General features: G+C 37.3%; 1 non-coding gene across 1 annotated transcript; it reads right to left on the minus strand.

Annotated features, from left to right (window-relative positions):
* Positions 1–8,686: 8,686 nt before the first annotated feature.
* Positions 8,687–8,790, minus strand: LOC127899479 (small nucleolar RNA R71). The gene has a single exon (XR_008051356.1). It is a non-coding gene; the product is annotated as a small nucleolar RNA R71 (small nucleolar RNA).
* Between the last annotated feature and the right edge of the window lie 15,230 nt (positions 8,791–24,020).

The following is a 24,020-nucleotide window of genomic DNA, read 5'->3' on the forward strand; positions in this document are numbered from 1 at the left end:
TTAACTTGAGATCTGGAAAGGATATTGATAGTTCAGTTGGTGTACCAAAAAGAAGAATTGAGTCCAACAAGGGAAAAAAAGACATTCAAGTAGAGAAAGAGTCACAATTTTTCACTTTTCAAAATGCAAATCGACATAGTTCTGCTACAGCATCTGCAGAAAGTTATGATCTAGCACCTGGTGGTGAGGCAGCTACAACATTAACATCAACATAACCGAGTAAAGAAAAAGAGAAGCAGTCTACACAACCTGCTACAGCACAGCAGCTTAGACACCCACCACCCTTCCCTCAAAGATTTCAGAAGCAGCAACAAGATAAACAGTTCAGCAAAATCTTGGGAGTGCTGAAACAACTACATATCAATATTCATTTTGTGGAAGCTCTAGAGCAAATGCCAAATTATGCGAAATTTTTGAAAGATATCTTGATAAAGAAAAGAAGACTTGGAGAATTTGAGATAGTTGCTCTAACACAAGAGTGTAGCCGAATGCTTCAGAGTAAGATACCACAGAAGATGAAGGATCCAGGAAGCTTCACAATCCCTTGCTCCATAGGCACTAAATACAGTGGCAAAGCACTTTGTGATTTGGGGGCTAGCATCAATCTCATGCGTTTATCAATGTTTAAGCAATTGGGAATTAGTGAATGTAGACCAACAACAGTGACTTTACAACTTGCTGACAGATCTCATGCATATCCAGAAGGAAATATTGAAGATGTGTTAGTGAAGGTGGATTAATTTATTTTTCCAGTGGATTTCATTGTGCTAGACTTTGAGGCAGACAAAGAAGTGCCAATCATTCTAGGGAGACCTTTCTTAGCCACGGGAAAGACTTTAATTGATGTTAAAAAAGGAGAATTAACCATGAGGGTGAATGATCAGCAAGTTGCATTCAATGTGCTGGATGTCATTAAGAGTCCCGATGAGATTGAAGATAGTAATTTTATCAGTGTTGTGGACTTTGTTGTAGCAGAGAAATTACATAGTTACTGCAGTAAGGAAGAAATCAATGCTGTAACATTTGAAGAACTTGATGATGAAGATCATGAAGCAGCTAACATAGCATGGTCAGGGAAGAAGCAGCCCTTTAGAATTGACGAGCAAATCAAGCAAAGGGAACTCACTCTAGACCAACAAGAATTCAAGGTTAATAAGCCGAGAGTGAAGCACTATATAGGAGCTGATGTGAACAGCCTAAAGAGGGATCGGTTCTTGAAGGATCCAAGTTGAGGAAGCAAGAAAGGTCAGGCTGAAAGACCTAAAATCAAGCGCTAATTGGGAGGCAACCCAATAATAGAAGTTGTTTCAAGTTTTTATGGCATTGAATTTAGCTTTTAAATTATTTAATTTTTCTTTTTGTTATTTTAAGTGTGCATTTAATTTTTTTATGTCTTTATGTTACATTTCAGCAAGTAAAAAAAAATGTTGGCAAAAAGAGCAGGAGGGAATTGCTGCAGCATCACTTACAGCATGACATATAATAGAAGATTCTCAAACAACAGAGGCATTTCTTGCTTTTGCAGGAGCAAATGGATTGATAAGATTTTATGATAAGGAGTGTTTGAGAAGTATATCAAAGAAAAAGTGACCCTTTACAGCCTGTGCTGCAGCAATGCTTCCAGCAACAGGGCAGTATCCCTAACCGCTAGTTTATTTTACTTCTGGCTGCAAAACTTTTCTTTCATTTAGTTTTAATTTTCTAATTCATTCTGCATGTCCTTTTATTTAGTGTATGCATGTCTGGTTTATGTGGTTTTGTTTTGTGTGCTTGTGACGACATAGCACCACTCAAGTTTGGGCGGGTTGTGTTTCTGAGTGCATGTGTTTATACTTGTGTTGTGTGAAGCTCTGTTATCTAATATTTGTGTATGGATTTGAAAACTTAGTGAAGATAAATTGAGTGTTATTCAGTATTTATGAGAAAACCAAGTAGAGATAATTATAGATGAATGTTGAACTTCTGTCCTGACACTTAGACTTTGGTTGAGTTTTATGAGAATGCTGTAGCAGAGCCAGGAAAACCCAAAAAAAGAAGAGTAGAAAATATCTCAAGTTTGGAGGAAAATTTTTCTTGGACTGTGCCTGTTATGAAATAAATTGTGCTCAAATGGTTTAAGTTGCTGAGTAACCAGGATTGAGTATGCACCCCATATGCAAACTTGAGTCTAAAGGTAACACGAGCTACAAGCAGTGCTGCAGCAATTAAAATCAATAAAAAGAGAAAAAAGAAAAGGAAAAAAAGCCAAAAAAAAATGATGATAAAGAGGTCCGTTACCTAGGATACTAAGTAACCTGGTCTGTTTATGAGCTCCATGTTCAGCCTTGAGTCAAAGGCGTCCAAAGTTATGACCTAAATATAACATCCTGAATGCGTTGCTGTAGCAACTCTCACATGTACTTTGAATGAGTAATTGGGTGTCGTCATTACAAGTGATAGGCATTCACATGAAAGCTCAATATTGCATTGAAGGGTTTAACTGAAAAAAAAAGTATTATTATTGTAGCACAGTTTGAGTTTATTTATGAATTTTACTCCCCCATATGTGAATAAATTTGTGTTCTATTTCTGAATTATATGTCTGTGTAATACTGTAGCACCTCTGGAACTTGATCAAAGTGGCAAACACACATTCTGGACAGAATGAAGCCTAAGTCTAGAACTAAATTGCTAGGGCTATTTTGCGTGATTAAGAGTGTGATCTGAGGGTTGAAGAATCTTTACAAATTTAACGACAAAGCTAAGTTATTTGTTGCATGATTGTATAATTGAAGTGTTAGTGTTATTGTCATTACTTGAGGACAAGTAGTGGTTTAAGTTTGGGGGTGTGATAACTCTATGAAATGAGAGTTATCATGGCACTTTTAGACTTAAATCAATATTACTTAGAGAGTAAATGATGTTTTTCTATTGCATTTTTGTTACATTTTGCATAATTATTCATTTTTGTTTAGTCTTAATGAGTTTTGCTTAATTTAAAGTAATTCGTGCTTAAATTGTGTGCATAATTTAAGGGCTGCACAAGAGGAGAATTTGCATAAATCAATTGGGAGCTCAATCATTCTTATTCTTCTCTTGCTTTCTCGTTTTCTATTTATTTATGGGGATGTGTTTCATGGCTGAAAGTTTGTTCTTTAGTTTTCTTTTACAAACCATGAACTAAATTTATTTGTGGTTGAGTGATAAACAATCTTGATAGTTTATTGACTGAATATATGTGTTGCTACATGTTTACTGTAGCAGTTTGTTTTGATAGTATTTATTTTTATTCATTATTTTGGTTGATCACCCATTTAATAATGCAAGTTAGGAGAGTGCCGCAAAAGGGCCAATCTTAGTGGAACATATAAGAACAATACTTGATCTTAAATTGAGTTTCCCAGATTGAGTTTTACTTGAGTCCCAAAAGGGTCATGCTTGATTTAAGATTAGTGATGAACTAGACATAAGGATTCACCTTGTAGGGTAAAGAGAACCTATGCGTGTAATGTTATATCTTATGTTGGCAAAGCAACTGATCACTATTAGGTTGCATATAGATATAAGATATCCAACATGCGACGGCTGAGGATAAATAAGGATTCTGCCCAGTGCTGTAGCAAATACTGCAGCAACCAAGCCAACCATTAGAAAATAGTCAAGACCATTAAGAGAGTTTATTCACTCAACTACTTTATATTCCCATTGATTTTATCTTTGAGATTGACGTGATAATTTACTTTGTTGCATTTTATTTACTGTGTTTTTATTTTAATTAGTAAATTAGTTTCATCAATTGTTTATCTTAATTTAGACACAAAATCTGCACTGTTAAGATTGCTGTAGCAAGTCTAATAACATCAATCCCTGTGGAGACGATCTTGAATACTCATCACTTTATTACTTGTTGTGTACACTTGCACATTGACACCAATAGCATTAGTATTTATACACCAACACTTTCCTACCTGAGGTGGTAAATATGGAGTTTATAGTATCTTTCTAATCACACAGAGAAAACATCTTCACAAATATGGCATCTACTTCAAGCACTTTAACTTCATCTCAAATTACCTCTGATCAATATGCTATATCTATTTCTTCTATTCTTTCACTTCCTAAAACTTGTACTAAACATGTGACCTCCAAGATTGAAAATCTAGTAGAATATTCGTATGTCCCAGATTCAGCCCAAGTTAATGAATCTTCTATGCCCTTAATCAGTCCATATCAACTCTATAAATGTGGAAACACTTTTACTCGTAGTATCAGAACTCTGATTTCTACGAAAAGGTCTACTCCAAAAGAGCATGTCCAATCTTCCCGTCTTGGTCAATGTGCTCTTCAAGCCACACAAACGGAACAATATGTTACGCTTGAAATTCCCACAGATTTAATAGCACAATGGCAAAGAGAAGGATACACCCACCTTCATCTTGGTGGTGTACGCCTCATCTTGACTCTCCATGGCCGAAAAGGTCTTCCTGTTACAGTCAGACTAGCCTTGCTTGATACAAGATTCAAATAGTACCAATATGCTGTAATTGGTACTGTTTTGACCACTCTTTATGCTGGCAGTGCTCTTCTTATCTTCTTCCCAAATTTCAATCTGTCTTTACAAGACCCAAACATACCCACTGCTTTCAAGGTACAAATCCAACTTCAAGGAGCTGAACCAGCCGTTATGGCAAAAATGACTACTCTCTATCATCAGCTAGTGTATATGTTATAGAATCATGCACTAGATCTTCCAAGCCCCCAAACTTCTTCAGACGCTCTTATGATTCTTGCAAATACAGAGACTATTCCCACAATAGTCCAGATCCATAGACAGATCCCAAAGCATGAGCTTCTCAAATTAATGCCAATGGAATGGCTTTCAAATTATGAGAAATTCCATCAAAATTCCCAGCCAATCCACACTTCTGAAGCTTTCTTTGAAAAAAGAGATTGTGGTACAGTAAAAATGACCTTTCAGCTACCATCCGAGCCAACTGCTTCAAGAACCTCTTTTTTATACACATCCATGATTACCATAGTATCTACTACTCAAGAAAACATTCCCATTCATAGCTTTTCCTCAAAAGGCTATCCCATCTATCCTGATAAATTAGATGGACATTTCTTATGGGATGTTCCTGGTTCTCATATGTGTAATCCCGATTGTCCATGTCCTGTTCATCTTAAGATACAGAATGTCTGGTATGTCGTGACCTTTGGTATCTCGTGACCATGTCATTCTCGTTACCCCAGTTGGTATCAAGCCATACGCGTCATTCACCGATATTGGTATAGATTATAAGAGTTCAATGATTTAGGAATCAAAGCATTAAAGAATAGAACCTCTTAACCTCATGGCTTCATCATCATCCTCAACTACTCCTACTTCTTCATCTTCTCCAGTTACTCTTTCTTTTACTCTCTCTTTACCTAAATCTTGTACTAAGCAAACAACCAGTAAAATAGAGAATCTTGTAGAATGCTCCTATGTTCCTGAATCTGTTCAAATCAATGAATCTTCTTTACCTCTTATCATCCATATCACTTGTATAAAAAACCTTCTTTCACTAGAAGTATCAAAACCCTAATTTCCACCAAACGACCTCATCCTAAAGAATACATCCAGTCGTCCCGACTTGATCAGTGTGCTTTGCAAGCTACTACAGCTAAACAATATGTCACTCTTGAGATATCCTCATAATTGATCTCTACATGGAAACGTGAAGGCTATACACATCTTCACCTTGGAGGTGTTCACCTTATCCTCACTCTTCATGGGAGAAAAGGCTTACCTATCACGGCCAGAATTGCTTTACTTAACACCAAGTTTAAGCAATATCAGCATGCCATCATTGGCACAGTTCTCACTACCCTCCATGCCGGAAGTGCTTTGCTTACCTTTTATCCCAATTTTAATCTTTCACTTCTTGATTCTAATCTTGCCACCACCTTAAAAGTTCAGATCCAGCTTCAAGGAGCTGAACAAATAACCTCATCTAAAATAGCTACCCTGCACCATCAACTTGTTTATAGGCTGTAAAATCATGCTTTGGACTTGCCAACTCCACAAACTGCAAATTTAGAAGCTCTTATGATTCTTACAGAATCTGAAGAGATCCCAACCATTATTCAAATACCACGGCAAATTCCCCGACAAGAATTGATCAAACTCATGCCTTTAGAATGGTTATCCAATTATGAACAATTTCATCAAAATTCTGAACCTATACAAACTTCTGAAAGCCATTTTCAGAAAAATTCAGATGGAACTGTTCGTCTTACCTTCAAACCACCACCCAGTTCGTCCTCAAAACCACCCAGATTATCTTTTACCTATTCTTCAATGATCACTTTTGTAAACACAGAACAAGAACACCTACCCATTCAAGCCTTTAATGATCAAGGTTTTCCCATATATCTGGCAAAACGTTGTTGAGTGTTAGAAAATGCATATTTATAAAGGAGAAAACCGTCATTTTACATTTCAAGTCTTACTAACAACCCTTACTTTTATGTATTTAACATTCTTATGATTTAATTACGTGTGTTTTATTTTAATTAAGTAATTTATGTATTCTAGGGGCATTATAGTCATTTCACAATAAAGGAGAGATCAGACGGCAAAACGGACATCACTTTTGAACTCAGGACGGTCGAAAACCTTAGGAGGACCATAAAAGGAAAAATGACACTATTCACATGTACGGTACTATTCACGTACACAGTACTGTATACGTTACTGTTCACGGCACTGTTCACATAGACGGATTGATGACGTGGCATTGACTGATGAGGTGTCACGATCCTGTTGGGCTAAAATTCTTATGTACTGTTGATGGTGACGTGGCAGTATATCAGTGGACGAAAAATCTCGCGTACGGTGCATGCATCACACAGGATTAGTTTCAACCAAACCGCGTTACTGTTCATCCGGGTCAAACCGCGTTACTATTCAAAGTCGGGTCAAACCGTGTTACTGTTCATCCGCGTGGTCAAACCGTGGACTGTTGACTGATGACGTGGCGCAATCTTGAGCGTCCAAACTGTTTTTAATCCGATGGCCATGATTTACTCCATGTATCTATAAAAAGGGGGCCTCCCCCCCCTAATTTGAGATCTCTGAATCCATTTTTGGGATCCATTTTCTGTAATTCCCTCTCCATCTTGTATTTTCTTCATATTTTAATAAATTCCCATTTTGCCCCTAGTTCAATTATGAGTGGCTAATTTTCTTTCAAGCTTGGGTTGAAGGTGAAGTCTCAACATGTGTCATGGGCTTAATTTGGTAAATTTACTTTCTCTTCCCCTCTAGTTTTTGTGGATGTTTTGACTTCTCGTCGACAAATAATACTAATCTTGTCTAGTACCGCCTTGGTTACACCGGCTCTCTAGTATAAGGTTATTATTATTTGGCACGATAAGCCCTTAGCACCATATTGATTAGAGCGTGGTTCATGAGGTGTGGATTCCCCCCTCATGATTTAATTAGCATTAATACGGATTATTTAGCCCATGATGCATGTTGATACGGATCCAGATACCCAAGTACGTCATTTCAATATAATTCTCGTCAATTTATTCTCGCCATTTCAATACCAATTTTAGAATTTATTCTCGCCATTTCAATACCAATTTTAGAATTTATCCTCGCCATTTTAATTTAAGTTTTAGCATATTCCAAATCATTTCCACCATAAATCCAATCACCCATTTACAAAATTAATTCTACACAATTAAAATCCGCCTCCTCGTGGGATCGACACTCGTCACCATAGATCTATACTACAATAGATTCGTGCGCTTGCGAGTACATTAAAATTTGCACAACAAGTTTTTGGCGCCGTTGCCGGGGAGGTAAGTAATTTTAATTCATAGAATTAATTTTTGTGAATAATTTCTTTTATTTGTTTTCTTGTATTTTTTTTATTATTAAAAAAAAAAGTGAATCTACATTTAAAGGTTAGTATTTCTTTTCTTTTTCTCTTCTTTAAAATTTTGTAATTTAATTTTCCATTTATTTTTCTTTGTAATTTTTTTTTTGTTTATCTTATTAATTTAATTTTTAGTTAATTTCTTTCACGTATTTATTTTTGTGTATTTTTATAGAAAGGTTGTGATAGCGCAAGAAGGTTAGTATCGTAATTTCTCCCTCTTCTTTATTTTTATTTGTTTTGTTCCCATCTTTATTTTTTGTTTTGTTTGCATCTTTATTTTTATTTTATTTATTTGCATGCATGGTCGTAGGTCATTATTACCTAATCTTGAACCTATAGACCTTGAATTAGAAAAAACACTTCGCACACACAAACACGTTAAAAATAAAATGGATTTACAAGCACCACAGGAGAGGCCATTTAAGGACTATTTTAGTCCCTTAGCTAATTTGAGCACGTCATGCATAAGATACCCAAATGTAGCTGCTAGGAGTTTTGAATTAAAACCTAGTGTGTTAAATTGTCTCCCTACATTTTATGGCCTAGAAAATGAGGATCCATATAATCATTTGAATGATTTTCATGCCATTTGTCAAACATTCAAATATGAGAATTTTTCAGATGATGATGTTAAACTTAGACTATTCCCATTTTCTTTAAAAGATAGAGCTCGTTCATGGCTTAATACATTGCCTGCTAATAGCATTGCATCATGGGAACAAATGGTTACAAAATTTTTAAATAAATATTTCCCAGTGCATAAAACCAATGCTATTCGCAGGGAAATCTCGGAGTTTACCCAGAAAGATGACGAGCAATTTTTCGAAACATGGGAGCGATTCAATGGGCTACTCTTGAAGTGTCCACATCATGGGTACGAGAAATGGCACCAATGCCAATACTTTTTGGAGGGATTATTGCCGAATGTGCAAGAATGGCTAATGGCAACAAGTGGAGGAGAGCTAATGTCAAAAAGTGCATCAGAGATTTGGGAATTTTTCCAGCGACAAGCGGATAATTCCCAACAACGGAGTCGATCACTCAGGAATACTAGACGAATTAAGGGAGTAAATGAGGTTCAAATTGGCGAGTCAACTTCGGGAATCAAAGAAGTCAAGGAGATGGTTGAAGGTCTTGCTCGACAAATAGCATCGTTATCGACTGCTAAATCAACAGAACCACATGACCATGACTCATACTCAGATCAAGCCAATGCCATAAGTGTAATGAGAAAGCCATCAAATTACAACCCATACTCCAACACATATAACCCTGGATGGAGAGACCACCCCAATTTTTCATGGTCTCAAGGATTCCAACAGAATGGACCAACAGCTCCAGCTCCACCAATTCCACAAAATCCTCAAGCCTCTCAGCCACCATTTAGACCATACAATCAGAACCAGAATTACTCTCAGCCCAGACCATGGGAGGATTCATTCCAGAATCTTAAGAATCTTACTCACTCCACGATTGAGCAACAGAACCGCACCATTGATGGACTACGAAATGAGTTGAGAGCAGGCTTCAACTCACAAGCCTAATCAGTTTCAAGCCTCGAGAAGATGGTAGGACAACTTGCTTCTTCAGTTCAGACCTTGGCAATGACTGTTGAGAAAGGTAAATTTCCAAGTCAACCAGTGCCTAATCCTAAAGGAGTACATGAAGCAAGTACTAGTTCACCACAGCAACATGGAGAGGTCAAAGCAGTAATGACCTTGCGAAAAGGAAAAGAAATCGACAACAAAGTGGAGATGCCGGTGACAAAGGAAAATCAAATTGTACCTGTGAACATTGAGGACTCACCACCGGAGGAGAGAGAATAAGCCAACCCACGAGAATACGTTCCCAAAGCTCCATTTCCTCAGAGGTTAGCGAAAGGAAAAAAGGGAAAATCTACAGGTGAGATTCTCGAAATCTTCAAACAGGTAAGTGTTAACATCCCTTTACTTGATGCTATAAAGCAAGTTCCATCTTATGCCAAGTTTCTTAAAGATTTGTGTACTAAAAAGAGAAACATGCATGTTCAAAAGAAGGCATTTTTAACAGAAAGCGTTAGTTCTATACTCCAACATAAAATTTCTTTAAAATGCAAAGACCCAGGCTCCCCCACTATCTCATGTAGTATAGGGAACCACACAATTGAGAATGCTTTGTTGAATTTAGGAGCTAGTGTAAATCTGTTACCTTATTCAGTGTTTGTGAAACTTGGACTGGGAGAATTACACCCAACTCCAGTGTTGTTACAACTTGCAGATCGGTCCACAAAAATACCTCGTGGTATTGTGGAGGACGTGCTTATCCAGGTAGACAAGTTTTATTTTCCTGTTGATTTCATTGTAATTGACACTCAACCAATACAGGATTCAAGGAAGCACATCCCCATTATTCTAGGCCGACCTTTCTTGGCAACTGCGGATGCTCACATTCAATGTAGAACTGGAAATATGCAGTTGTCCTTCGGCAACATGACTATGGAGCTGAACATCTTCAACATTGCCAAACAACCTCACAGTGCAGATGATGGAATTGTTGATGTGGATTTAATCGAAGCATTAGTTGATGACACTTTTCTTTCAAACCTTAGTGATGATCCTTTACAAACATGTTTAACTCACTTTGGTTTTGATTTTGATATTGACAGATCGGTTGATGAGGTCAACGCCCTGCTTGACTCAACACCATCTATGGACACTAATAAATGGAAGTCAAGAGTTGAGCAACTAGCACCATCAGAGAAGCAACTCATTCCATCATCAGAATCACCACCGAAACTCGAGCTCAAACCATTGCCCAACACTTTGGAATATGCGTTTTTGGGAGAAGAAAGTACTCTGCCGATAATCATCTCATCATCCCTAAATGACGAACAAAAAGGTAAGTTGTTGGATGTTTTAAAAGAGCACAAAGAAGCATTAGGATGGACCATAGCAGACATTAAAGGTATAAACCCAGTAGACTGCATGCATTACATTCACCTTGATGAAAATGCTAAAACTACTAGGGAGATGCAACGTCGGTTAAATCCTAACATGAAAGAAGTTGTTAGAACTGAAGTCCTTAAGCTATTAGATGCAGGTATCATTTATCCAATTTCTGATAGTTCATGGGTCAGTCCTGTGCAAGTTGTCCCCAAAAAGTCAGGAGTCACAGTAGTTACGAATGCTGATAATGAATTGATACCCACTAGAGTAACTACAGGATGGCGTGTATGCATTGATTATAGAAAGTTGAATTCTGTCACACGTAAAGACCATTTTCCTTTACCATTTATTGATCAAATGCTTGATAGATTAGCAGGCCATGAATTTTATTGCTTTCTAGATGGTTACTCAGGATATAATCAGATTCCCATAGCACCAAAAGATCAAGAGAAAACTACTTTCACTTGCCCTTTTGGCACATTTGCATATAGGAGAATGTCATTTGGATTATGTAATGCACCTGCTACATTTCAACGATGCATGTTGAGCATTTTTTCTGATATGGTGGAACGATTCCTTGAAGTCTTTATGGATGACTTTTCTGTCTTTGGTGATTCATTTGATCAATGTTTACATCATCTAACACTAGTTCTGCAGAGATGTATCGAGAAGAACTTGGTCTTAAATTGGGAGAAATGCCATTTTATGGTAAAACAAGGTATTGTTCTCGGTCACATCATTTCGAGTAAAGGTATTGAGGTTGACAAAGCCAAGGTGGATCTCATTTCTAATCTTCCTCCACCCAAAACAGTCAGAGAAGTAAGATCTTTCCTTGGGCATGCTGGTTTCTATAGACGTTTCATTAAAGATTTTAGCAAAGTTTCTAGACCCTTATGCAATTTACTTGCTAAGGATGTACCTTTTGTCTTTGATGATTCATGTCTTGTTGCGTTTGAAAAATTAAAGCATTTGTTGACATCATCACCCATCATTCAGCCCCCGAACTGGAAATTACCATTTGAGCTCATGTGTGATGCATCTGATTATGCAGTAGGAGCAGTATTAGGACAAAGAGTTGATCGAATTCCCCATGTTATTTACTATGCTAGTATGACATTAAATGATGCACAGTTGAACTATTCAACTACTGAAAAAGAAATGCTAGCAGTAGTGTTTGCATTAGAAAAATTTCGATCTTATCTCATTGGTTGTAAAATAATTATATTCACAGATCATGCTGCTCTTAAATATCTTCTCACAAAGAAAGATGCAAAAGCCAGACTAATTCGTTGGGTGTTACTTTTGCAGGAATTTGACTTGGAATTCAAAGATAAAAAAGGGACAGAAAATGTTGTGGCGGACCACCTCTCTCGTCTTCACTTTGACACAATTACAGAGCCATTAATATTAAATGAGTCATTTCCAGATGAACAATTAATGAGTGTGGAAGTATTACCTTGGTATGCTGATATAGTTAATTATCTTGTTACAGGTAAACTTCCAGAGCATTGGACCAAGCAAGACAAGGCTAAATTCTTTGCAGAGATAAAGAATTTCTTTTGGGATGACCCGTATTTGTTCAAGTATTGTGCAGACCAAATTGTTAGACGATGTGTCCGAGAAAGTGAAATTCAGAATATCCTTTCATTCTGCCATGAACAAGCTTGTGGAGGCCATTTCAGTGCTAAGAAGACAGCGACTAAAGTTTTACAATGTGGTTTCTATTGGCCATCTATATTTCGAGACGCTTACACTTTCTGTTCTTCATGTGATAGGTGTCAACGAATGGGAAGCATTACACGAAGGAACATGATGCCACTAAATCCAATTTTAGTGGTTGAGATTTTTGACGTATGGGGTATCGACTTCATGGGACCCTTTCCCCCTTCTTTTGGCCATCAATGCATATTGGTTGGTGTTGACTACGTCTCAAAATGGGTAGAAGCAATTCCATGTAGAACCAATGATCACAAGGTGGTGATAGGATTTTTGAAAAACAACATTGTCTCACGCTTTGGATTCCCTCGAGCAATAATCAGTGATGGTGGTGCCCACTTTTGTAACAAAGCATTCAAAGCACTTTTGACAAAGTATTCAATCACACACAAAGTGGCAACCCCGTATCATCCGCAAACCAGTGGCCAAGTTGAGATCTCCAATCGAGAAATAAAGCACATATTAGAAAAGACGGTGAGGCCAGACAGAAAAGATTGGTCATTAAGACTTGATGATGCATTATGGGCATATAGAACGGCTTTCAAGACCCCGATTGGGATGTCCCCCTACAGGCTAGTGTATGGAAAAGCTTGCCACCTACCTGTGGAACTCGAGCATCGTGCATATTGGGCCATCAAGAAATTCAATTTTGACATGCAGCAAGCCAGCTCAGAAAGAAGATTACAGCTGGCAGAACTTGAAGAAATTCGCAATGACGCGTACGAAAATGCCAAGATTTACAAGCAACGAATGAAAGTCTTCCATGATAAGCAAATTATGAGAAAATCGTTCACTCCAGGTCAGAAAGTGCTTTTATTCAATTCTCGCTTGCACCTATTCCCAGGTAAGTTACGCTCTCGTTGGTCTGGCCCATTTATTGTTCATACTGTTTTTCCACATGGGGCAATTGAAATTAAAGACCCAAAGAATGGTGTCACGTTTAAAGTTAATGGTCAAAGATTAAAGCCATATCTAGAGTACCAACCACATGAAGAAGACACCGAAATAAATTTGAGTGACCCACCAAATTTGAATTGATTTTTTTTTCTTTTCGTTGATTTGATTTTTCTTTCTTTCTTTTTATTATTATTCTTTTGCTAATTGAAATTGTTTTTGCATAAGTGTGTTTATTTTACCATTAAGTTTTCTCTTATCATTTTTAATCATGAGTCTCATACTTAGACCGTTCCTCCTGAACATTCTTAAACCACTTCAACGTGTCAAAACTCATCTCAAAAGACAGATTCAATTTTGTAAAACACATCGCATTTGGGCTCTACAACCACCAGAGTTAGTAGCCTATGTTGAGGGTTTAGAACACCAACTCAGAGACATTGAGAGAAGTGTTTACGACATCCAGTTGGAGCTTGAGGTAAATTCAATAAGAGGACGATTTTAATTTTCTTTGTGTGTTTTAATTTTTTTTTCTATTTGTGTGCTTTAGTTTGTTACCCCGGTGAAGTGGCGGATAACGGTACTCCGTGACAATCAAGTCGGTTACTTCAGTTTCCCATAATAACTGATATTCTGAGGCGAAGGTATGGACAGAAACGAGATTCTAGCGAAGCTTCACAAGCGATTCCCTTCACTTCCTCAGAATGCCCTCCTTACGATCTATAAAGCTCGGTCCGAACGCATGCGATTACTCATGAGGAATAACATACCTGCTGACATCCGTTGGTTAATCGAGGCTAAAGTACGATCGGCAGGTGAGTTACCTCCAAAATTTATTGCATTCATGCCATGTTGTGGTAAAGGAAATTATGCAAGAAAACGACGAGCTCGAAGAATTTCTGTTGCTTGTCATAAGTGTGCCAGAATGAGTTGCAATAAAAACCCATGTTCTTTAGGAATGATGTCTGATAACAGGGAAGATAAGATTCAATTCATTAGGGATGGCTTGAATAAGGAGTCATTGGATGATATCCTTTTGTCTCTTGAAACGCATCCCAGTGGATATGTGCAAGGAGCGATTCTCCAGTTATGGCCATTATTCCAGAAAGAGCATGCACGATATAGTCTCGGGAATCTGACTATAAACGACCCTGTTTGCCAGTTTATAAGAAAGCTGGATAGGAAGCCTATCCTCGACCCATAGAGGGCGTTCAAGCCGTTTCTGGACGTAAAACCAGAGGAAGATGTGAGCCACAGTCGCAACTACCTGTAAATATCCTTTTACTTTATTGTTATTTTATTTCACTATTGTCTTATTGTTTGCATTATTAATTTTATTACTGTTTGCTTTTTCCTTTTTACTGTTTTCTTTTTGACTTGCGAGCCACGTGCTTTACGCTTTATTTGACACTGACATATTACCTCATACACAACCATGACCCACTATCACCAAGACTCTTAAATGTGATTTCTTTTTTGTCAAGCACTCACAAATTGTTTTCGAGAAGTATCACAATGGCAGCTACTCCCAATAGACAATTCAAGAACATTTGTGTGCTTTCTGGATTTACCTATGGCAAACATAAAGAGTTCGTTGAGGCAGCCATAGATCTTGGTCGAAGCATAGCAGCGAGAAAATTACACTTGGTGTATGGAGGAGGTAATCGAGGGTTATCAAAAATGGTCTTAGAAGCAGCTTTTATCAGAGGAAGTCAAGTGTTAGGCATCATCTCAAGAGTCTTAAAACCATTGGGCAGTTCGTCTGACTCATCAACTGGAGAAGAGTTAGTCGTCTCAGGTATGCAAGAAAGAATAACTGAAATGCTTAATCATGCTGATGCTTTTATTTTCCTTCCAGGAGATCTTGCAACACTAGAGGCACTTATCACGCTAGCATCTTGGGCCCATCTGCACATCCACCAAAAACCCATCGGTTTGTTAAATGTCAATAACTTTTATGATGGCTTTATCGCATTTCTTAACCATGCAATAAAAAACTATTTCATTCCCGCTAATGTGAAAAAACTCTTTATTTGTGCTCACACTGCTAATGAGCTACTTGATCTGTTACAAGCGTATAAACCAGAGCCAGACCCCTGGACCTTTGTGTTGGAGCGCCCAAATAATGATGGTAACAGTAGCCGCAGTAAGAAGTACAAATTAGATTTAACTCTCCGCCTGTAAATATTTTATTCTGTGTTGCACCACCCAGGTGATGTCTTTTAAACTCTACTTCTTTCCTTTAAAACATTGAGGACAATGTTTCGTTCTGGTTGGGGGGAGGGAATAGTCGACAATTGTGGAATCTTGGTTAAGTTTTTACTATTTTTTTTGTTGTAGAAACTAACTGTTGCTAACGTTTTGTGTTGAAGATGGCTGAATATGGAGTGTAGTTACTCTAGAAACGCATCTTCATCGTTTTAAAAAAAAAAATTGTTTTCTTCCTCTTTCTCCTTTATAAATATATATTTTCCAATTTTTGAGTCGAAGATGGCTGAATATGGAGTGTCGTGCCTCTAGAAACGCATCTTCTTAGTTAAAAAAAAAAAAATTTCTTTTTCTAATAAATTTTTCTACATCATTTTCACATTTCTGCATGCATATTTTTCTTTCATGTTTAGAATAGGTTGGGGGGTAGAATGTTGTTAAAAAAAAAAAAATTTGTGTTATTTGTTTTAACATTGGATGACATGATTAATTTCAAATTTTATTATTTGTATTATCTTTGGTCTTAAGTGATGTTACGCTATGTTTGCTACTTTACATGTTGATGTCGGAGACAAATGTGAGTTGCTTGAAGGAATGAACATGTCATAATAAGTGCCAAGTGAGTTGTTGAGCCTATCATTTTCTTGGAGAGTAACCCTTTTACCCATTCTCTATACAGCTTAGCAGTTTATTATTTTATACACGATCTCTACATTTCTTTTGAGTTAACCCTTTAAAAAAAATGGTAAAAAAAAAAAGAAAAAAAAGAAAAAAAATGTGTGTTGCTACATTGGGAGGCCCATCTAACTAGTAGATATGGATAATTATTTAGAGCCCTAAAAGACGATGGAAAGGCCATCTTTGATCCGTTTGAGCCTTTCTAGCCATCCCTTTTATTAAATATCCATAGTTACCCTTTTTGAACCTTTAAAAAAAAAAAAAAAAAACTTTTCTTTGTCAACTTATCATCTTAACCCACTCCGATTTGGAGTATTACCCGATGTCTTATAAGTTCCATCACCTATTTATGTTTGAGAAAATGTAAATAATTATGTTGTTCAGTGAAGTTATGACAAATAAAAGCTAAAAAAAAAAAAAAAAGTTGTTGTTTCAAAAGAATAAAAATAACAACAATAGGTGAAATACACCTTGCAACTTCAAAAAAAAAAAAAAATTCTCTGCATTTTTCTCAAACATATACTTTGTTTTCCTTATTTCCTTTCTTTGTTAGCCATATCCCTAGCCTACGTTACGTCCTAATAAAAGTCCTTCTTGATTTTAGGGAACTATAGTTTGAAGTAGAAGCTAGTTATATGGACTAAAAAGATGTAGTGATGCTTAAAAAAAAAAAAAAAAAAGACATAAATAAAGTGGGTTAACTAACATTTTATTTGACTTGAGATCATATTATTTCTAAGCTGAGGGCATATTTATTTCATCTTGGTGAGAGCATGTGATATCATTTCTTTATTATTTTCTCTCTCAATTACCATTGATTGGAGTGACTATGTTTATTGGGTTTTAATTTCTTTGTGAGAGTGTCACTACTTCCAGTGAGATTTTGGGGTTTGACATGTCATTCTTGAAAGTAGCTATAACAAAGTCTACTGGGCTAATTCATGTGGATGGTTGATGTGGGTGTGATGTTGCTTTAGACTAGAGATAATGCTTATACTTTTATTTGATTGCTATTATTAATCTGATTGAATAAACACGAGTGATGCTTAAAAAAAAAAAAAAAATCATTTCGAATTTGAATTTTGTTTTCGCTTTATTTGCTAGGGACTAGCAATAAGCTGGTTGGGGGGTGTGTTGAGTGTTAGAAAATGCATATTTATAAAGGAGAAAACCGTCATTTTACATTTCAAGTCTTACTAACAACCCTTACTTTTATGTATTTAACATTCTTATGATTTAATTACGTGTGTTTTATTTTAATTAAGTAATTTATGTATTCTAGGGGCATTATAGTCATTTCACAATAAAGGAGAGATCAGACGGCAAAACGGACATCACTGTTGAACTCAGGACGGTCGAAAACCTTAGGAGGACCATAAAAGGAAAAATGACACTATTCACATGTACGGTACTATTCACGTACACAGTACTGTATACGTTACTGTTCACGGCACTGTTCACATAGACGGATTGATGACGTGGCATTGGCTGATGAGGTGTCACGATGCTGTTGGGCTAAAATTCTTATGTACTGTTGATGGTGACGTGGCAGTATATCAGTGGACGAAAAATCTCGCGTACGGTGCATGCATCACACAGGATTAGTTTCAACCAAACCGCGTTACTGTTCATCCGGGTCAAACCGCGTTACTGTTCAAAGTCGGGTCAAACCGTGTTACTGTTCATCCGCGTGGTCAAACCGTGGACTGTTGACTGATGACGTGGCGCAATCCTGAGCGTCCAAACTGTTTTTAATCCGATGGCCATGATTTACTCCATGTATCTATAAAAAGGGGGCCTCCCCCCCTAATTTGAGATCTCTGAATCCATTTTTGGGATTCATTTTCTGTAATTCCCTCTCCATCTTGTATTTTCTTCATATTTTAATAAATTCCCATTTTGCCCCTAGTTCAATTATGAGTGGCTAATTTTCTTTCAAGCTTGGGTTGAAGGTGAAGTCTCAACATGTGTCATGGGCTTAATTTGGTAAATTTACTTTCTCTTCCCCTCTAGTTTTTGTGGATGTTTTGACTTCTCGTCGACAAATAATACTAATCTTGTCTAGTACCGCCTTGGTTACACCGGCTCTCTAGTATAAGGTTATTATTATTTGGCACGATAAGCCCTTAGCACCATATTGATTAGAGCGTGGTTCATGAGGTGTGGATTCCCCCCTCATGATTTAATTAGCATTAATACGGATTATTTAGCCCATGATGCATGTTGATACGGATCCAGATACCCAAGTACGTCATTTCAATATAATTCTCGTCAATTTATTCTCGCCATTTCAATACCAATTTTAGAATTTATTCTCGCCATTTCAATACCAATTTTAGAATTTATCCTCGCCATTTTAATTTAAGTTTTAGCATATTCCAAATCATTTCCACCATAAATCCAATCACCCATTTACAAAATTAATTCTACACAATTAAAATCCGCCTCCTCGTGGGATCGACACTCGTCACCATAGATCTATACTACAATAGATTCGTGCGCTTGCGAGTACATTAAAATTTGCACAACAAACGTCATGGACATTTCTTATGGGATATCCCAGCCTCTGGCAGCTGTGATGCCCGCTGCCCTTGTTGGGAAGATATTGAAGACGATGATGACGAACCCAAAAGACGCAAGCGCAAGTCTAAAAAGATTATTTATCCAGCTTGTCGATACCATGCTGCTCATCCTAAAGATCCACCTGAGACTAATTCTCAAGCACCTTTACCTATCTATGACAAAGGTCTTGCCTGGATCCCAAAACATGAACCCGCTTTGCTCAACTGCAGAATACAATAACCCCATGACACCACCCATGTTAATCCCACTCTTAAAATACAATCCTGTATGATGTTTTTCCCATCAACATCTATAGAATACCAAGCCCAATTCCCACCTTTAGAAAAAAAAACTGACCAACAAAAGAGTTTCGTCTCTAAACCATTTATCCCATCTGCAGTAACCCCTACTGGCCATTTAGAAGAACCTCATTCTTTTAAAACAGTATTAAATTGGCAAACTCAAAATGTTGTTGCATAGAATCAAGTAATCACTACCTTGCATCATATGGTAGACAACATTACTCACAAAACCAACCAGGTTGAGAGAAAAGTTGATACCATCTCAGATAAGTTAAATCAGATTTATCAAAATCTTCATGACAAAGTTACTCAACTTGACTATGAACTTCGGGCTATGCTTGCTCAACAAGTCTATAGTCCTGATTTTGATAAAAACGAAGCTGATATAAGAGCTTTGAAAGTCGAAATTGCCAGAATTGATTCAGAAAAAGTCCAGCCTACCCTTTTTACGAGTTCCGCTCTTTTATAAGTAATTAATCCTACTTATCATCCTTTCTTACCATCAACTTCTTCCCGAACATATGATCCTTCAAAACTTTTTGGTATGACCCATACTTTGTTTCCTCCACATCCACAACCTCAGCCAAAACCAAAGAAAATCCTAAAATCAATCCCAGTTCAAAAATCAATTCCTTAGTAAAATCCTCAGACATCCCGATTTGAACCATCACCCTCTCCATCACCAACTTTTTTACCTGAATCTACTCAACCACTTCCAATCCAAACTCCCGTTTCCCTAGGAAAACAACCCATGTACCAATATTCTGCTCACCAAATTTCCCATTCTCCATCTCTAGATTCTTCTACTGAAAATTTCCCTTTACAATCAAATTCATCATCAATTGAGTCATCTGATTTGTCTGACTCAAACACTTCTGATTCAAATCTAGCTGATATTTCCAAACTCCTCATGGTAGAACCTACTGAACAGTCTGGTGCCACTGACATTGGCCCACGCATTGAAACTGTTGACACTGATGAAGAAAATCACGAAACTAGTGAATCTTCTCAGTCCATTCCACCTCAACCAAAAGCCTCCAAACCTTCAAATGGACCATGATTTACTTTTGATGATATCCCTCCAACAAAATGAAGAGAAAGATTACAAGAGTTGTCTGCTTGGATTGATCTCCAAATGTTAGCTCCAGAAGCAACAACCCAATCTGTTCTACGAGAATTCAGTACTCGGTTTACGGGTTCTCTTCGAGATTGGTTTGATAGTCTTAGACAATATAGACAACTTCAGCTCATTCAGATTCTTGATGTCTCTCAGGCTTTAGCCCTTCTCCATGATCAATTTATTGGAGAACCAAGTGCTACTTTTGAAGCCACAAGACGTGATTATCTCAACATGAAATGTTGTTCTCTCAACACAAAAGATCTTCATTACCACTACAAACAGATGTCTTTGCTTTATTATAAGCTAAATGGATTCAATAATGCTACACTCAGACATATATTTCTAGCTTCTCTTCCAGAAGAATTACAACCAGAGATCCAGTGTCAGTTAGCTGCTCAAAAGCTCAGCATTGACACATTATCATTGGGAAAATTATTCCAGATTGCTATGGGATGTCTTGACAAATTGTGTGAACAAAAGAAATTCTTCCAGGAACTTATGAAACACAAAGAGCCTTTCAGATCTTCTTGCAAAAAGCCTTACTTGGCTATTAAGTGCAAAGATCCAAAAAAGTATGATTGCTCATCAAAGAAAAAGTTTCATTTCAAGAAATCCATATTCTCATTTCCATCTAGGAAATGACGTACTAAACAATTTTGCTTTTTCCAGAAAAAGCAATCCCACTCTAGAGATTTTCCTAACAAAAAGAAAAGCAGATGTTTCATTTGTAAAAAGAAAGGTCATTTTGCCAAGGACTGCTCTGTCAAGCCCCAGAAGGCGGTAAAACTTATCCAACACCTGGAATCCACTACAGAATTTTCCCCAACCACAGACCAAATTGAACACTTGTTTTCTGAACAAGAAGAGCCAAATGATGATACAGTCTTTGCTTTACCAGCAGAATCCAATGATTAGAACAATTCTGAATTTGAACCAATCTACACAGTCCAACCTTCCTCCATTTTAATCCATGACCATACCATACCCAGTATTTTTGTCAAAATCCAAATTGTCCCTTCCACATATCATAAACCTATCACAACCATTGGTTTTCTCGATACTGGTGCTCAGCGGAGCATGCTTAACCTGCTATTCTTCCTACTGAGTATTGGAAAACTCAAGAAGAACACTTCAAAGCAGCTGATGGAAAGATTTTTACAACTAAATTAGTTACTAAACATCCAATAGGAATCCAGTTATTTCCTAATTGTGTTGTTTGGATAAAACTAATTGGTTTATCTTTGCCAAACAAAGATCTCCTTATAGGTTTTGACATCCTACATCAGGCAAAAAATGTCCAGATTACTTCCTCTGGTCTCCGTTACAAATCCATGATTAAACTCTTGACCAACACTCTAAAGATCTATTCTTTATCCAATTCACCACCCACATACCAGGCCATTACAAATCAAATCCTCAAATTTTGCCCTGAAAACCATAGCCTTTTTACCCATCCAAACTCGTTATGGAAAAACCCAAAATTCTTCATATTCTTACCTTTCAAACTAAATGAAGACATCAACCTAACCAAAGCTACCCATACAGGAATGACCCCACAAGACCTTATCTTGGCCCAATAAGAATGTGCTCAATTGCTAAGACAAGGCCTTATTGAACCCACAAATTCTCAATGGGCCTGTCAAGCTTTTTATGTTGAAAAAAGGTCTGAAATTCTTCATGGCAAAAAATGATTAGTCATTGACTATCAGCCACTCAACAATTTTCTACAAGATCAAAAATTTCCATTACCTTACCAAAGACGTCGATCACGACGTAAAAAGAAGTCTGTTCTTTTGTCTCCATGCAAAACTCAACCTCATTTTCCTCCAAATGATCCAGAAGCCAAAGCTAAAACCTCATTTCCTCCGTATAACACCACACCCCAGAAACATAAGCCAATACAAACCTGTCGTCAGCAAGCAGGTTTCATTTATGCTCCTCAAACACTTTCTTGTATGATGTTCTCATCCGCATCAGCATCATATCAAGAACAATTCCCCTTCTTAGAAAAAAGGACAAATCCTCAAACAAAAGTCACTACAAGACCTTTTGTTCCATCACCAGTAACCCCTAATGGTCAGACTAAAGAACCTAGACCTTTTGAGACAGTCCTCAACTGGCAGTCTGAGAATGCCAGAGCCCAAAATAATGTGTTGCAAAGACTTGATGCTAAAGTTGATTCAATAGCATCTCAGGTCCGTAGTACTGATGGCAAGGTTGATTCAATTGCTGCTCAACTTGAAAAAATGTATTTTGACATGAAAGCCTGTGTTTCTCAACTGGACTTAGATCTTCATCAGATGATAAGAAACAAATATTGGGGTCCTAAGTTTGACCAGAAAGAAGCTAAGATTCGAAAGCTTAAAGCTGAGTTAGAACGAATAAATGCAGAGAAACAACAACCCTCTTTGTTTTCTCTATCCCCCTCTTTACCATTACCAACACCATCTTTTGGCTCAAACCAATCCTTCTACTCTCCAACGATGTACGCTCATCTGATAGATTATAAAAATTTCTTTGGGATGACGCATACTCTGTTCCAAAACATACCTACCCAATCTCCACCAAAACCATCAAGATCTTCCACTTCATCCCAATCTAAAACAACATCACGTATACCACCTACAACTACACAACCATCATTAATACCCACTTCTTCACAACCCATATTAGATCTTCCTATTGCTCCACTATCTACGCCAGACCCTACAGTAAAGGACAAAGCCCCTAAGCACTAATATTCTTCTCAGCAGTTAACAAAATCAGTGGCAATCTCTCCCTCTGCTTCTGACTCTGACACTTCAAAATATGAGCACACAGAATCAGTTTCTAGTTCTGACTCAGAATCAGAATATGCTGATGTCTCTAAACTATTGATGGCTCAACCTATTGATGAACCATCTTCTTCATCTCCTCCCCCAGAGACATCAATTGTTGATGAGTCAGCAGCTGACACTGAACTAACTGCCCCTGCTCCTGATCCTACACCAAGACCTACCACTAGTCCATGGTTCACATTTGATGATATTCCAAAATTAAAATGGGCATACAGATTCCAGGAATTCTCAGCACGGATTGATGTCCAAATGATTAGACCCGGTACAAACACTCAATCAGTTCTCCGAGAGTTTATATCCAGAACTATCAGATCTTTGCGTGACTGGTTTGAAAGTCTTGGCTAGTATCACTAATTACAATTTGTCCAAATCCCTGACATTCCTACTGCTTTAGGACTCATCTATGAGCAATATCTAGGTGAACCATCTACAGCCCAAGAATTGGTAAAAAGAGAGTTCCATCAAATGAAATGTTGTTCTTTACAAAAGAAAGATTTGGATTTTCATTACAAAAGGATGTCTAGTCTTTATTACAAGCTCAATGGCTTCAATGATCCAACACTCAGACATGTTTTTGTAGCATCCTTACCCAATGAGTTGTTACCTGAATTACAACGACAACTCAAAGTGCACAATCTGGAGGTATCCAATTTATCTCTTGGAAAGATTTATCAATTTGCTATAGGTTGTCTTGAGAAACTCTGTGAGTAGAAAGAATTCTTCAAAGATCTCATGAAGGATAAACCACCCTTTAAGAGAGCGTGCAAAAAACCATATCTTGAGATCAAGTGCAGAGATGACAAGCATTGCACATGTATCCCAAAGAAAAAGTCTCATTTCCACAAGTACCCAACAAAACCCAAACA

Source organism: Citrus sinensis, chromosome 8, assembly GCF_022201045.2.
Source record: "Citrus sinensis cultivar Valencia sweet orange chromosome 8, DVS_A1.0, whole genome shotgun sequence".
Taxonomy (NCBI): domain Eukaryota; kingdom Viridiplantae; phylum Streptophyta; class Magnoliopsida; order Sapindales; family Rutaceae; genus Citrus; species Citrus sinensis.